General features: G+C 43.3%; 1 pseudogene; it reads right to left on the reverse strand.

Annotated features, from left to right (window-relative positions):
* Positions 1-1,606: 1,606 nt before the first annotated feature.
* On the reverse strand, positions 1,607-16,526 carry LOC137875809 (uncharacterized; annotated as a pseudogene).
* Positions 16,527-16,855: the final 329 nt, after the last annotated feature.

Raw genomic sequence — 16,855 nt, forward strand, 5'->3', positions numbered from 1 at the left:
TGACCCCTCTGATGTCAAGAACTTCAGACCGGTTTCTATTCTACCCTTTCTATCCAAAACACTTGAATGTGCTGTCTTTAACCAACTGTCTTCCTATCTCCACCAAAACAGCCTTTTGGACCCCCACCAGTCCGGGTTCAAAGTGGGTCACTCGACAGAGACGGCCCTCCTTGCGGTGACAGAGTCGCTTCACGCCGCGAGAGCTAACTCTCTCTCCTCTGTCCTGATTCTCCTGGACCTGTCTGCGGCGTTTGACACTGTGAACCATCAAATCCTCCTCTCCGCCCTCGAGGGGATGGGCGTCTCAGGCTCTGCACTCTCCCTGTTTGCATCCTACCTGACGGGTCGATCCTACCAGGTGACCTGGAGGGGGGCCGTGTCGGAACCACGCATGCTGACTACGAGGGTTTCGCAAGGTTAAGTCCTGGGCCCCCTTCTCTTCTCGGTCTACACAACATCTCTGGGTTCTGTTATTCGCTCGCATGACTTCTCCTACCATTGTTATGCCGATGACACCCAGCTGGTCTTGTCATTTCCCCCCGGTGACACCCAAGTGGAGACGCGCATCGCTGCGTGTTTGGCTGACATCTCGAAGTGGATGACGACACACCACCTCAAGCTCAACCTAGACAAAACTGAGATACTGTTCCTCCCGGGGAAGGGTTTCCCGCACCGGGACCTGTCCATCACCATTGATGATACCGTGGTGACGGCAACTCGGACTGCGAGGAACCTGGGTGTGACCCTGGATGACCAACTGTCATTCTCGGCAAACATTTCATCCGTTACACGCTCCTGCAGATTCCTGCTCTACAACATCAGGAGGATTCGTCCCTTCCTCACTGATGAGACGGCGCAGGTTCTCATCCAGGCTCTTGTCATCTCCCGCCTGGACTACTGCAACTCTCTACTCACCGGAGCCCCGGCGTCGGCCATCAGACCTCTGGAGCTTGTCCAGAAAGCCGCAGCTCGCCTGGTGTTCAATCGCCCCAAGTTCTCCCACACAACTTCCTTTCTCCGTTCTCTACACTGGCTACCTGTAAGAGCTCGCATCCAGTTTAAGACTCTGGTGCTAGCCTACAGGGCAGTGAAAGGAACAGCTCCTTCCTATCTCCAGGCCATGGTCAAGCCCTACACCCCCGCCCGACCACTTCGCTCTGCTGCCTCGGGGCGATTGGTTGCCTTGTCGCTCAGAGGTCCTGGCGGCCGATCGACCCGGTCACGGCTGTTTTCTGTCCTGGCCCCACAGTGGTGGAATGAACTTCCCACTGACGTCAGGACAGCGGAGTCGCTGCCCATCTTTCGGCGCAGGCTGAAAACCCACCTCTTCAGGAAGTGCTACCCTGAGCCTTCCACTTAGCACTTATTGTATTCATACTAGCTTGTTGCACTTATTGTATTCGTATTACTTATAGCACTAACTGTTTTTCTTGTATCTGCACTGTACTTTGGCTCTGAGTTATGCTCTGCTTCATGCTCTTAGAGGCTTGTTTGAAAAAGGAAATGTACTTATGACTTCTGGTGACTAGTAGTTCTTTTGATTACCAATGTTGAATGCACTTATTGTAAGTCGCTTTGGATAAAAGCATCTGCTAAATGACTGTAGTCAGGGTTCTGTGGTAAGGACTTTGAAGGCGCTGGTGATGTCTGCCTTAGGCGACCGGCTTCTTGGCCTGCGAGGCGGATGGGGGATGTAGCGTGATCAATTCTTATGTACTTCATGGAGTAATCCAGGCTGGGAATTAGGTAGAGCCTGGTGACGTCTGAGCAGGTGGGGAGTGGCTGTTTGAGTTCATCGGCCAAGTTTGGTTAGCAATTCCCTGGAGATGTGGGGATTGCGTGTGGATGGATCAATAATTGAGTGAGGTTGATGTAGTAACCGGTGAGAATCTGTTGCCTGAGCATGTGGCATGGGGGATGATCAAGCGGATGCAACTGCTGTGGCTGAAGTGAAACGGGTAGGTGGGGGAAAATAAGTTGGAAGGACGCTGGAACTGTCTACTGGCGGAGCTGTGTAAATGAGGAGGAGCAGTTAAGGTGGGATCGGCAAAGCTAGTGGGGGTAGGGGTGGAGGAAAAAAGGGGGACGGCGTAAGCGGGAAGAAACAACTGTTGCGTCCCTGGGCAAGATACCCAACCCCGAGCTGCTCCCGTAGCTGTGCTATTTACCTGCCTGTTCCCTGTTGGAGCGGTCTGTGTAGCTGGGGTAGCCGGTAGAGATGGGAAGAGTTAGTCGAAGTGGGTGGGACATGAAAGGTAGAAGTAAGAGAAAAGGAAAGGATGCTGGGATGCTGGGATGGAGGGATGAATGTAAGATCTTTGGTATGATCTTTACTACAGTCGATAAGTACCCGATTAGCGTAATAAGGCCGGTACCAAGGTTTTGAATCAATCCTCTTCAAGACGAGTCACGACTAAATATCTGTTAAACTACGTGCAGGAGTCAGAGATACAGTAGGAAAAGGTGTAGATGTGTAAGTTTGGATGCTACTTCCGATCTGCTGTTAGCCTCGACCTAAATGTGTTTAGAGGTTGTTCCATACCATACTGACTCTGGCTGTGAAAAAAGATTTCCTTATGCCAGTTTGATACTGGATTTGTAGTTTCTGGCTGTGGCCTCGGGTTGTGGTAGATAGTGTTGGACGTAGCATGGAATTTCCACGAGTGGAGCAGGGTCTGTTGCGTCTGATGCTGTCATACCCACATGCCTGGGTTAATTGTGAAGTTTGGGGAAAAAATATTGCAAGGTGAGATGTCTCTGCCACGGAGGGAACTTGAGGTAGGTGGTATACAACCTGGCCCTCTGGAGGGACTAATGTGCAGTAGATGGCTGGGCGTCTTCGGCCATGTGATGCGTCATGACGTCATTGGCGCGCGCCTGACGTGGTGGAAGTGCTCTGGAGGCTTGGAGAGCGAGAGAGGTGTTGTGCTGCGAGTGCTTGTTTGGAAAGTTGTGCTTTTTTAACAGACTGATGTAAAGGAATGTTGCAGTGGATGATTGCTTTCTTCGGTTGAGGACTGTCCACTCAGAGAAGTGGGATATGTAGAGATAGTCGGAGCGTCAGAATGGTGAATGAGGGTCGCGGTGGTTTTGTCCGTCATTTGAGTGCCTGGATCTCTGGCGGTCAGGAGAGCGGCGTGGTGGTGTAGGGTAAGGGGTGAAGGGGTGAGGGTCATGGGATGAAGGGATTAGGGTCGAGGGATGGAATGCCAAAATCGGGTTTCTCCCCGGGCTGTTGGAAGGCGGGCTGTATTGAGAGCCACGGGGAACGTGCATGGCTAAACGCAGCCGAGGTTGCTGGCGACGATGTGTGGTTAGAGAAGGAGGAAGCACCGGGACTTCGGGATATGGATGGTCATCCGGAAGGGTTGACAAAGAGCCTTTGTGAAGGTAAGCAGTTTTAAGATTTTGTTCATCTGTCGTTGTTGAAGCTGAGTCGAAGAGCGTCTGCTTGTCTGTTGTACGTCGTGTGAAAACAATGTCGAAGAGGAAGGGAACGGGTTTGTTGTGCTTAAATACTTTTTGCAGAGGAAATGAGCTATGTTCTGGGCGTGGTCCCTGTTCCTTGTTTATAAAACTCGATAGAATTTGTAAGTAACATTTAGGCTGAATGTTATCAATGCTATTAATAGCACCTTTAAACTATCAATGACCATCAAGGGACTGGTGTTAGAAATAAGCAATACTTAAGAAATAAGGGGTCGTTGTCTGAAAGGCAATATTTTTTGGTTAACACAAGCTAAAGATATTTAAATGTTTTGTCCTACACATACAAACCTTCAGTAAGTACCCCACACATGCATGAAGCTTGAAGCTTTAACGTAAAAAACGCAGTTGCTAAGAAGTGGCTAAATGAGACAACTTAACGTCATCACTAGAACACTGGTCCTCCTGTAGCTTAGTGGTGGTGACGTGGTGTAGTTACTTTAGATGCTAGCTGTAGCTTTTTACTTGTGAAGATTGCATTAGCGCTTCCCATATCATAAAAGTGGTGTTCATTTGTGAAGATTATCTTGCTGAAAAATGTGTAAGTATATTAAACCTTTTTTTGCCACTGAGCTTAATTTCTGCAATAAATCCAAAATCCAATAAAAAGATGCCAATGACTTTTTGTCAAGGAAACCAGTGCTATGATAATTTCCGGGTTAGCCTACAGAATTGTATTATTCCTGCAACACTGTAACTAATAAATAAATAACTGACCGACCAACATACTTCTGGCCAATAGCATGGCTAAAAATGCCCCGTGTTAAATCTGTGTAGTCTGCCTTTTTGTTGGTAGTTGTCTTTTTCAGACCACTTTGCAAACTTGCTGAGGATGATGCATTCCACATCAAACCAAGAGCTGACTGCTGCATAGCAATGAAAGCGATACAAAATAATAGTAATATGGATGAGTAAGTGGAAACATCAGTCAGTTGAGTGAGACATTCTGCTTCTCTTATTGAAAAAAGCAACATTTGATTTATGTGCTTGATATAGAGGAGTGAGCTGACTTTTTTACAGTAGACCCAGTATTTTCACTTTGTAATCAGGTGAACCTCCACAAGAAAGTGTTTTTACTGGTTTTAATATTTGTATTATTATTTAATGTGTAGTGATTTAGGGTTTCATCACAATCTAAATTACAAGATGGGCTTACTGTATCAGGAAAAGCAATAAACACATTGACGGATTCATGTATGACCGCAGCTTAAGTTGCAGAGTATGAAAAATGCTGAATCAGAGTACAAAATGTAGCAGTCCATAGCACCACAGCAGGACAGCTGATCTAAACACTACTGTATCCTGTCCAGCTGAGGAAACGTGGATCCATAAATAACCCGTATCTGCTTTTATGAGCGATGGTTTATCACTCTGAATCAATAACTGCTTGAATGGCCAGGTTGGCTACACATTCAAGAGTCGTGAAAATTTACTGAGCACAAAGAGAAGCATGTAAAGGTTCAGTACACAAAAGACAATGAAAGCTGCCAAGAGAAGTAAGAGAAGGACTGAGACCACTGAACAAAACGGTCCAAAATATGAGAAATGAGAAATCTGTCCTGACGTTCATACATTGGACCGTGACATTGTGTAGTTTGTTCATAAATGGGTTTGTACCTGCGTCAGTTCCTGTCAAATGTCAAAATGCTGCAGATCTCTTTCTATTTATGTGTCAGCAGCTTTCTGTTTTATTTAGTCGTCGATCCAGTGCGTTGCTTATTTTGCTACTGTGATGTTTCTCATTTGGAGGCCTTTCAAAGTGTCTGGCAAGGTTGAAAATAATCATGTCTCCTTCATTTTCTGCCCGTTCTTACCGAACATTTCATCAGGGCTTCCCACTTATTTTGACAGTAATTTAACTCACTTGAAATACAATTTTAGAAGGGAGGGTTTGGTGTGGGGTGGGAGGGAGGATGACTTGATTGCTTCTGATCCTGATTTTGAATGGCTGTGAAGCTAGATATATCTGGCCTTATAAGTGATGACAGCGCTGTTGATGTTCAAGTGCCTGGAGTGTTGAAAATAGTTGAAGTTCCATCTCTTGTTCGCAGCTTGGTTTGGCTGCAAGAGTTTGTTTTTTTTTAAATTTCCAAACATATTACACTTAATAGCCTTACCAGTGAGAAAGAGGGAGAGAGTGATTAAGACCATATTTCCGCTGTGCCATATAAAGACACAATCAAAGTGGGACATCATGTATGGAAGGTTTAATAAATCTCATCTTTAACCCTAAACTTTCTTAAGTGTGTTTTTTTGTTAAGATCTAAAAAAATTAATTTGTAGTCATTTCTGCCCACCCCTGACTTGGAGCTTGAACCATTGTTGAAAATGTTTTCAGGTAAACTGAAACTAGTCTGAAAATGTCAAAATAAAAAGACATTGTCGAGCGCCACATCCTATGCTCGGGCAGCGCTGTGTTGCGGAACATTTTGCCAAATTATTTTGCCGCACATGTCAATAGAAAACGGTAGCCACAGCACTCTTGCGACCAGTGCTACTCAGGCTATGCTGTGTTTCGCCTGTGTTCCCGCAGGAAAGTAAAAAGTTCCCGTCAAAGTCAAAATAGTATCTGTATTTCTAGCACAGGTGGGGTAGTGAGAAAGAGAGAGTGTGTGTGTGTGTGTGTGTGTGTGTGTGTGTGTGTGTGTGTGTGTGTGTGTGTGTGTGTGTGAAATGGGGTGAAACATGGTAGCAGGGAGTAAGAAATACTTTGTCTCACATTTTCAAAGAAAGAAATGGTCTAAACTTGACACTTCTGACCCCTTATAGCCTCCATTTTCACTGCCGGGTCAAATTGACCCGAACATCATCTCTGTAATATAAACCTGCAGGGGGTTGTTGCAAATAAATGATATGAACCATGTTTTAACTTTGATTACACTAAATAAGGCAAGCAGAAGAAGTTTCATACAAAAAAAGTATTTTAAAATATTTTTTCTAGATTTTCAAACTTTGAATAACAGGAGGGTTAAGCATATTTGCATGCAACTGCCTGCTAATTTGCATGAAACACTACATTTTGTTACGCTAGTATTTGGTCACAAACAAAAGTATTGTACAAGATTAAGTTTTGACATGATAATGGCTTGAGACGATCACCGTCGGAAATCATCCCTAAGGGAACATGAATAATTTTAACAAAATTAGTGTTAATCCATCAAACAGTTGGAAAAACAGACGTCTAAGACATGTTACTGGATTACTGAAACCAGTGACCAGCAGGTGGCGCTAGATAGAAAATCAAGGGATCACCGAAGTTATTGGGATTAATCTTCTGGGGACCATGACATTACATTACATTACAGTCATTTAGCAGACGCTTTTATCCAAAGCGACTTACAATAAGTGCATTCAACATTGGTAATCAAAAGAACTACTAGTCACCAGAAGTCATAAGTACATTTCCTTTTTCAAACAAGCCTCTAAGAGCATGAAGCAGAGCATAACTCAGAGCCAAAGTACAGTGCAGATACAAGAAAAACAGTTAGTGCTATAAGTAATACGAATACAATAAGTGCAACAAGCTAGTATGAATACAATAAGTGCTAAGTGGAAGGCTCAGGGTAGCACTTCCTGAAGAGGTGGGTTTTCAGCCTGCGCCGAAAGATGGGCAGCGACTCCGCTGTCCTGACGTCAGTGGGAAGTTCATTCCACCACTGTGGGGCCAGGACAGAAAACAGCTGTGACCGGGTCGATCGGCCGCCAGGACCTCTGAGCGACAAGGCAACCAATCGCCCCGAGGCAGCAGAGCGAAGTGGTCGGGCGGGGGTGTAGGGCTTGACCATGGCCTGGAGATAGGAAGGAGCTGTTCCTTTCACTGCCCTGTAGGCTAGCACCAGAGTCTTAAACTGGATGCGAGCTCTTACAGGTAGCCAGTGTAGAGAACGGAGAAAGGAAGTTGTGTGGGAGAACTTGGGGCGATTGAACACCAGGCGAGCTGCGGCTTTCTGGACAAGCTCCAGAGGTCTGATGGCCGACGCCGGGGCTCCGGTGAGTAGAGAGTTGCAGTAGTCCAGGCGGGAGATGACAAGAGCCTGGATGAGAACCTGCGCCGTCTCATCAGTGAGGAAGGGACGAATCCTCCTGATGTTGTAGAGCAGGAATCTGCAGGAGCGTGTAACGGATGAAATGTTTGCCGAGAATGACAGTTGGTCATCCAGGGTCACACCCAGGTTCCTCGCAGTCCGAGTTGCCGTCACCACGGTATCATCAATGGTGATGGACAGGTCCCGGTGCGGGAAACCCTTCCCCGGGAGGAACAGTATCTCAGTTTTGTCTAGGTTGAGCTTGAGGTGGTGTGTCGTCATCCACTTCGAGATGTCAGCCAAACACGCAGCGATGCGCGTCTCCACTTGGGTGTCACCGGGGGGAAATGACAAGACCAGCTGGGTGTCATCGGCATAACAATGGTAGGAGAAGTCATGCGAGCGAATAACAGAACCCAGAGATGTTGTGTAGACCGAGAAGAGAAGGGGGCCCAGGACTTAACCTTGCGAAACCCTCGTAGTCAGCATGCGTGGTTCCGACACGGCCCCCCTCCAGGTCACCTGGTAGGATCGACCCGTCAGGTAGGATGCAAACAGGGAGAGTGCAGAGCCTGAGACGCCCATCCCCTCGAGGGCGGAGAGGAGGATTTGATGGTTCACAGTGTCAAACGCCGCAGACAGGTCAGGAGAATCAGGACAGAGGAGAGAGAGTTAGCTCTCGCGGCGTGAAGCGACTCTGTCACCGCAAGGAGGGCCGTCTCTGTTGAGTGACCCACTTTGAACCCGGACTGGTGGGGGTCCAAAAGGCTGTTTTGGTGGAGATAGGAAGACAGTTGGTTAAAGACAGCACATTCAAGTGTTTTGGATAGAAAGGGTAGAATAGAAACCGGTCTGAAGTTCTTGACATCAGAGGGGTCAAGTGATGGTTTCTTCAGAAGAGGGGTGACTCTGGCGGTCTTGAAGACCGTGGGAAAGCATCCTGAAACAAGAGATGTGTTGAGTAAGTAGGAGGAGGGGGTGGAAGTTGGAGGAGTGAAGTAAAAGTTTCAAAGAGTTTTTTAGGATTGGAAGCAGAGGTTAGGATTTTAGAGCGGAAGAACACAGCTTTAGCAGTAGATAGAGAGGAGAAAAAAGTGGAAAGAAGAGCTTGGAAGTTAAGAAGGTCCTCCGGGAGTTTGCGTTTTCTCCATTTATGCTCAGCCTCTCTCAGGCTCCGTCTGTCAGTACGCACTGAGTACGACAGCCACGGGGCAGGTGGAGTTGGTCGTGCAGGCCTGAAAGTGAAGGGACAGAGTTTTTCCAAAGAATAAGTAAGGGTGGAGAGGAGAAGATCAGTAGCAGTATCAGGGGATAGGAGAGAGAAGGATTCAGGGTCAGGGAGAGCAGAGGTGACAGAAGAGGAAAGATCAGCAGGGGAGAGGGAGCTGAGATGACTCCGGGTAGAAATCATGTGGGTAGGTGGCGGAAGTGATGGGGCAGAGGATAGGGAGAGGGAGTAGGACATGAAATAGTGGTCAGAGAGCTGGAGGGGAGTGACAGAGAGGTTAGCAGTAGAACAGTGTCTAGTGAAGATAAGATCCAGCTGGTTGCCGGCCTTGTGGGTAGGAGGAGAAGAGGAGTGGTAAAGGTCAAAGGAGGAGAGGAAGGAAAGAAGAGGTTCAAGCTTATCGGTCTGGATGTTGAAGTCACCGAGCAGGATGAGCGCCGAGCCATCGTCATGGAAGTGCGAGACTAATGTGTCGAGCTCCTCCAGGAACTCACCAAGAGGCCCTGGTGGGCGATACACAACAGCAATGGTGAGCTTGACTGGATAAGTGACAGTAACAGCATGAAATTCGAAAGAGGATGGGGAGAACTGAGGAACAGAGACAAGAAAGTATTTCCATTTTGGGGAAATTAGCAGGCCAGTACCACCACCCCGCCTCGCAGCTCTGGGAGTGTGAAAGAAAGAGTACACATCTGACAGAGCTGCGGGTGTGGTGGTGTTTTCTGGTGTGATCCAGGTCTCAGTTAGAGCAAGAAAGTTAAGGGAGAGCAAGGAAGCGTAACCTGAGATGAACTCAGCTTTCGGCACTGCCGACTGGCAGTTCCAGAGCCCCCCCGCCACCACTTGCTCGCCCTGAGCTGAGAGAGTAGGATAGATGAGGATAGTGGGGTCATGGCTCCTGAAAGCTGCCCAATGTCTATGTGACTGCCGGGCAGAGGAACGGACAGAAATAGGATGCAAACATATGGTAGTACACGCTTGACGAAGTCGGGCTTGAAAAAGTTGGCCTGTTGCCTTCGTTTGCCAGACGCTTGAAAGCTGACGCTTCTAGCTGCAGTTAAGTACAGCTATCTACTGATTGCTCATTGTCTGCCAGGAGTGGAAGCTCCGCCTTTGCAATCAGCAAGCAAGGCTTGCTCAAGCAAGCAGTTTCAAACAAGCAGAAACTCAGAAAGCACTTCACAACTGAGGCCACTGAGACAGGCCTAAGTACAGCTATCGAGACAGTTTAAAGCAAGTTAGTTTAAAGAAGGCCTAAGTACAGCTATCAAGACACTTTAGTTTAAAGCAAGAACAAGATACTTATCAAATGCAGGTGAGTTCAGAAGTTCAGCTGTTCCTCCAGGAGATGGATACACTCCTGGAGTGAGTACTGTTTCTGTACCACATTGCAAAGAAATTCACACAATAACTGTTGATATATTTCAGACTATAAACTGCCATCTTCATGGTGGTGCTAGAGGTGGCCCATGAATGTCTGTGCAAAAATGTCATGATCCAATATTATTAATTAATATAAGGTATTTTGCTCTGGACGAAAATTGGTGGACCAATTAGCAAATATTGCCATTCCCCTAGCAACCCTGCTAGTGAAATTAAGCCATTTGCAGTAACTGTACAGTGTTCTCATTTTGATAGATATGGTGTCTCACCTTCTGATGGAGTCAGAATACCACATAGAGCATGGCATTTAGTACCAGCAGTGAATTGACTTCATATAGATTGTTTTAGCATCTGAGGCCAGTTGATTTCTCTGCAGGCTTTCTGCCTCAGGCTCTTTGATTGACTAGCTCAATTGAACCTTTGCTAAGCCCTGCTCCCCTGCTGCTGCTCCCTATAACTGTCAGAGCTAGCATGGAGCCCACACTGTCACTAACTGCACTCACTACATATAAATACATATCATCTAATTTTTGGATAACTGAAAAGGCAATTTAAGAGGGAAGCAGAGAGAAGATTCTACAATGTTCGTTTGTAGGATATATCCAGGATGGCAAACAGATAAAAGTAGAAGCTAAGGCTACAGATCAAAGTGTAAAAGTGAACCACCACATCACCGGTCGATCGAGACAGAAGACAATGAAATGAAGGAACAACACTGTTCCTGTAATGCCGTGTAGTTCTTTATTCGCTGTTAAAATCATTGAAAGGCAAAGCAGCATGTTTATAAATTCAGTATACCTTCAGTAGCTTGCATGGCATAGAAGTGCTAATGCTAGTTAATGATGTGCGAATGTTAGCTCAATAGGTTTTTTACACAGAAACAAAGTTTTAGAAAGGCAAATCACTTTCCAACACGGGTAAATGGTGTCACTATTATGCAACGTTTAACCATATCTAGCTCCAAATCCACAAAACCAGCATGAATATGAAGAAAAATCAAACGGATGCATGATGGAAGAGACCCTTGTCAGAACTGACCGAAGCCACGCTGTGATTTTCCAGTCTGCGTTCGAGGGAGTGACTTAGCAAAGGGTCAACTAAACCTGCTAAAATAACTCAGATTGTTATTCAATCTCTTTGGGTGTGTTTTATTGTCTTTTATTTTATTGTTTTTGTTTTACTTAGACCATGTGGAACGAACCACAGTTGCAATGTATGTTGTGATTGCAGACGAGCAGGTTGCAATTGCCCAACTCTTCAATGCATGTGTTTTGCAGAGGGGAGTTTGAAAAATCCACAGTATGCTCTGTGTGCAGCCTCTTCTGAATTATCTAGCCATCTGAACCAGTTTGATATTATTGATATACTAGACTGAATGCATGTCCACACTCAGGCACCCCATGAGAGGGACAGTGGGAATACTTGAACAGAATGGGGAAAAGACACATGTCATGATTACCAATTGTGTGATGGCAGATCAATCTGGATCAATCCTCACATCTCTAGCATTGCTAGTATGAACCATCTCCTGCCACAATAATGTGTATCTTTTCCCGTAGCAGATGTTGTGTCAAAATTAAGATTCAACTGTCAAAACCAGACACTTAGCGAAAAAAAAGAAGAGTCTTTACAGGGTGCTTAAGATGCATTTTGCATTGTTACTGTTATTGTTTGTACCGATGTTTGCACACATACTGATTGTCTTAGTTGGTAAAGCCTATTTAGTACACCTGTATGACATTTGTAAATACAAAACAAACTGTGTTTATATGCATATTTAAGTATTGGCCCATTGAACATGTTCATGATTATTTTTTTGATTATTGAACATGTAATGTCTTTGGTTTGATTCCAACTGATATACTGTATCTGTTCTCCTTCAATCAAAAAAATAATTAAAATGCAAGGTTCTTCTGCATCTAGCTGAAGAATGGAACAAGGCCAGGGCCAGCATGGAGGCCTTGCCAAACATCACTGCAGCCTGAACAGGAACCTGTTCGGGAAGTGACGAATGATCTTTGGAACTTCTATTTACAAAATTAAAGTGAGGCTGTGAGGAGACATATTAGGAGAACAGTTTTTTTTCTCTTTGGCATAGTAACAATTTTAATAACTTTTGCATGAGGTTATCTTATATTTTGGGTCCAGAAGTCAATTCATATTATATATAGTTTGATTTGACAATGCAACACAAATGCCCTCGTGCTGTGTGTTTGACTTCTGTGTCGCTGTCTCTCTGTTTTGCTACTGCCACTTAGCTGAGTATATCAAGCTAAGTTGCAGACAGTTGTGATGCCATTGTGTTTTGTTTTGGATTTTGCAGTAGTGGTATTGGTTGAACATGCAACACTGTTTTTCAGACACTTATTTTTGTGCTTCTAGAATTTCAGATTCAAGTCTTCTAAATTGCTATTTTTCTAGATAAAAAGATCCTCTTCATGTCATGGTTACGGTTTCATCTTTACTCGCCACTTATCCATGCCTGCCCATCTAACCTATCCTGTCATTACGACCCTGTGTTATTTTGTAAATTTTCTACACAGCAGTAGCCCTCAGCTTATCCTGTCATTATTTAACTCTCTGATCATACTCGCAGGCACACCTGCTTCAATCTTATTCCCCTTATCAGCCACTCAGTAATCATACCTGCCCACTGTCACTAGCCCTCTGCTAGATCATCCTTATCTTCATTGTGTTTTTCCTGCCTATAAAAGCCAGTATGAAAGTAACATTTTTCATGATGATCGTCATTTTAAAAGATAACGTTACAGACAGAAACTCATTTTTGACTCTAAAAAATAGAGTTTTCTATCAATATCAGGTATTAGTTTGACGACTACATAATAATTACACTTTGAACGGACGTTGCAAATTGTTACTTTTGACCCTGTTAATCAGGACGAAAGTAACAAAATAATGAATTTGAATTAATTATATTCTTTCTTTAATTCAAATGTTTGACAGTGATATTGCAAACCTATTATGTCCTTTATCTTAATAAAAAAAAAAACACAAATGAAAACAAACTTCCATTGTTGAAGGCCCAATGTTTCGAAAATACATTATCACCCTGCAACAGAGGCCCTTGGCAGAAAGATGTCATCAGATCTCCAAATATTATATATATATATATATATATATATATAACATATATGTTATATATATATGTTATATATACATATGTTATATATAAACAGTTTATTATGTATTCATGTGATTTATTTTCGGTTCTGGTATATATTCCATGCTGTATGTGTAAGATAAGATAAGATGTGGTAAAATGTTTTGAAAATGTAAGGACAGGTGCAACATACAAATACAGTACACAGTTTTCTCTGTTTTCCAGCAAGTTGCTTAATTTTTAAATACTGAAAATTCCCATAATTAAGTCCTCATGACACTGTTACAACAGGTTCCCTTTCCCCCTGCTGATTGCACATCCTGTACTTTTTGAAAATGGGAAACCCCTACAGCCTCAGAAAAAACAAGCTGTAATAATCTAGGTAGCTTGCATCATGTTTCCTATAGCACCTCTGAAGTGTTCTACTTATTAATTCAAACTTGTAGCTTTGTGGCCCACTTTTATGGCACTTTACATAACATAATTGCACCCGTAATTCAAAAAGTCAGACTTCATACATACTGTATTTTACATCTTAATTCAAAGCAGAAAACCGCATCGCAAGCTTTCTGACTATTACATTTTTAATTTAAAACCAAAGCCTCCTCCACCTCCCTGCAGTGGTTCCTATTGTGTGCGCACTGCAACAGAATACATAAGCAGCAGTCATTTTATTTCACTCAGTGCCACCGTGTCCGTTTCCTGTGCCTATCCAAGCCAAATGCAAGACCTTTAATCTCTCTCTTTAATTCACATCTTACAACCCCAAGTAGAAACTTTGTTCATCTTAGTAAGAAGAAAATAAACTTTATTTCACATCATCATTTAGAGCTGAGTCCCAGGTTGCTGACCCACACACATAGCTTCCAACTGTTTAATTCACTACCAGGGTCTATTAAAGCAATGAACCCTGCTGTTCAAAACACACACACACACACACACACACACACACACACACACACACACACACACACACACACACACTCTGCTTAATGTCTCTGTCTTTCATAGCATCTCTCTCACTCACACTCTAAAATGCTTTCTTGCACTAATATTACGTCTGTTACACACAGTTTCCCTTTTATTCACACACACACACCTCTTTCCTGCTATAGCTTTTTCTTACACACACACACACACACACACACACACACACACACACACACACACACACACACACACACACACACACACACACATTTCCCCCTTTCTCCTCAGTTCCCTGCATGCGTGGCTGGGCCAGATAGGACTTAATTTGTCCTACCTCAAGATGAAAACATATGCTGCGCCTCCCCTTTGTAAACAGACTGGGCAATGGAGTAGAAAGAGAAACCTAAGCTTCAGAGGGACAGACTACGGAGACGAGCATTGAATACCAACAGATATTACAAAACCACAATACAAGAGCTGAATGTAAAAGGTTACTGTATACAGCAGCTGAATATAAGAGTGGATATTTAGGGAGGGAGGAGGAGGGATGTATCACTGAGACAGAGAGGGAGAGTGAAATTTCAGTGGGAGGTAAAAAAACGAGGCAAGATAAGATGAGGATTAAAGAATTTGCATTAAATTACAGTTTTGTACAATTTTGTACATTTTAAAGTTAAACGCAATCTGGTTCACTTTGAGAGCAAAATGTTTTGCAGTGGTGGAATGTAACTAAGTACATCTAGCCTACTCAAGTTCTGTACTTGAGTACAATTTTGAGGTACTTGTACTTCACTTTACTAGACTATTTCCATTTTATTTAACTTTATTGTTCTTTTCCACTACATTTTAGAGGAAAATATTGAACCTTCCACTACATTTATTTGACAATATGAATTACAGATTCTGATTCCTATAACTAAATATGAATCAAAAAATAAACTTTGATGTGTTATCAAGTAGTATATAGTCTAATTATTAAGTGTATAAAGTAGTTAAAATCAGCGCAACCTTTTACCAACACACAATGCATCAATATTCATTATCCAGTTATTTAGGCCTACTGTAAATATATTATTTGAAATGGGCCGTTTTGCATAACAGGTATACTTTTACTTTTGGAATAGTTTTACTTAATTATGAAACTGTGTTGGGACAAAACCGACTTTGGCGGGCCACCACAGTCTAGGTAATTAATGGGAAACACTGATTTATTATCGTAGAGTAAAAGAGTTCAGAGAACATTTTGGTGAAGTTGTGCATGTTTATCATAAAGTTTAGTGAAAATATAGAGAAAATGGGAGGAGGAGGTAGAAATAAGAGTGGGTCATTAATTGGCAAGGTGCAAAAAGCAGGTTTTAACAAATAACATCTCTGCAAAAATATTGATTGATCATAAAAGAATATATATTAAACACAGATTGAAACTAAATATGCACCTCATAAAACTATTTTTCGATTATTATTACTTGCTACTATGTTGAGGGGCTATGTGCAAATATATAAACAAGTATGGAAGTTACTTTAAGAAAAAGAAGCTTACATGTGAATGTAAGTATATAAACAGAAGGCTTGTTGGTGAATCATAGCCACAACTGTGTGTAGTTGTTTGTCTTGTGATGGAACTAATGATTGAAATAATTTCCAAATATGCTTTTGTCATCGGGTAACGAGCCATGGTTTTATTTACGTTGTGCATTCTGCACCTGCAATACTTCAGAATTCTGGAATTCCTCAAACGTCAGTAGTTGGAAATTATAACTGCGAAAATTCTGACTTCCTTGTTGTTGGGAGTTTTTCCCGTATCGATGCGAGGGTCCTAGGACAGAGGATGTCACATAAATACAGATTGTATAGCCCTCTGAGGCAAATTTGTGATTTTGGGCTTACAAAATAATGACTTGTCTGTTGTTTATTTCCTTATTCCAACATTTGCAGTTGCAAAAAACTGAAAAGTATAAGATTACTAACAATACCACTTCCTCTCTGTTTTATGTCACATACCCCATCTTCCTTTTGGCTGTAACACAAAGCAGCAGTTCTCCACACAAAATACCTTGAGACACAATGTGAAATTGAATGTTCATGCTTCCAAGAGTCGTTTTTGTTCACAGTAATTGTACTGTCTCAAAAATGAATAAATATCCTAAAGAATTGGCAAAGAATTATCAATGCTAAAATGTTGCATTTAGCATCTTCAAAATGTGCTGTATAGTTAATCCCCAGCCCTAACTGGCAGTGTAAAGACCTTGTGGATGTTGACACGTCTGAAGGGGGAGGGGTATTCTAGGAAGGCTCTTTCCTTGTAGCCTGTGATTGTGTTGGCTGCCATCCATCCATGCTGAGCCTGAGTCATTGTTGGCAAACTGGCTCCTCACCCTGACACCCTTGTTGAGCTGGCTTTTGAGCAGGTAGTATTTATCTTTGTTTCCCTACCCATGTCCCAGCATCTTGCATTTCCACAGGGTCCTTTTCCCTACAGTAAACCACGACTTAAAGCGGATCGACTCTGCTGTGGTGTTCTTTGGAAGGGTGGTGACACAGGAAGAGATATAAGAGAGCAGATAGCATGTGGAGGTGTGAAAAAGCTATCATAACCACATCCCTGTCTGTTGTGCAGAGGCCGACTTTAAGCTGTCTCAGGGGTCCTACTTCAGCCTGTGGTGCCAGTCATTACTGTAAAAT

Source organism: Cebidichthys violaceus, unplaced genomic scaffold (assembly GCF_023349555.1).
Source record: "Cebidichthys violaceus isolate CVI_PGR_0920_01 unplaced genomic scaffold, fCebVio1.0.p SCAF_2, whole genome shotgun sequence".
NCBI classification, from domain to species: Eukaryota; Metazoa; Chordata; class Actinopteri; order Perciformes; family Stichaeidae; genus Cebidichthys; species Cebidichthys violaceus.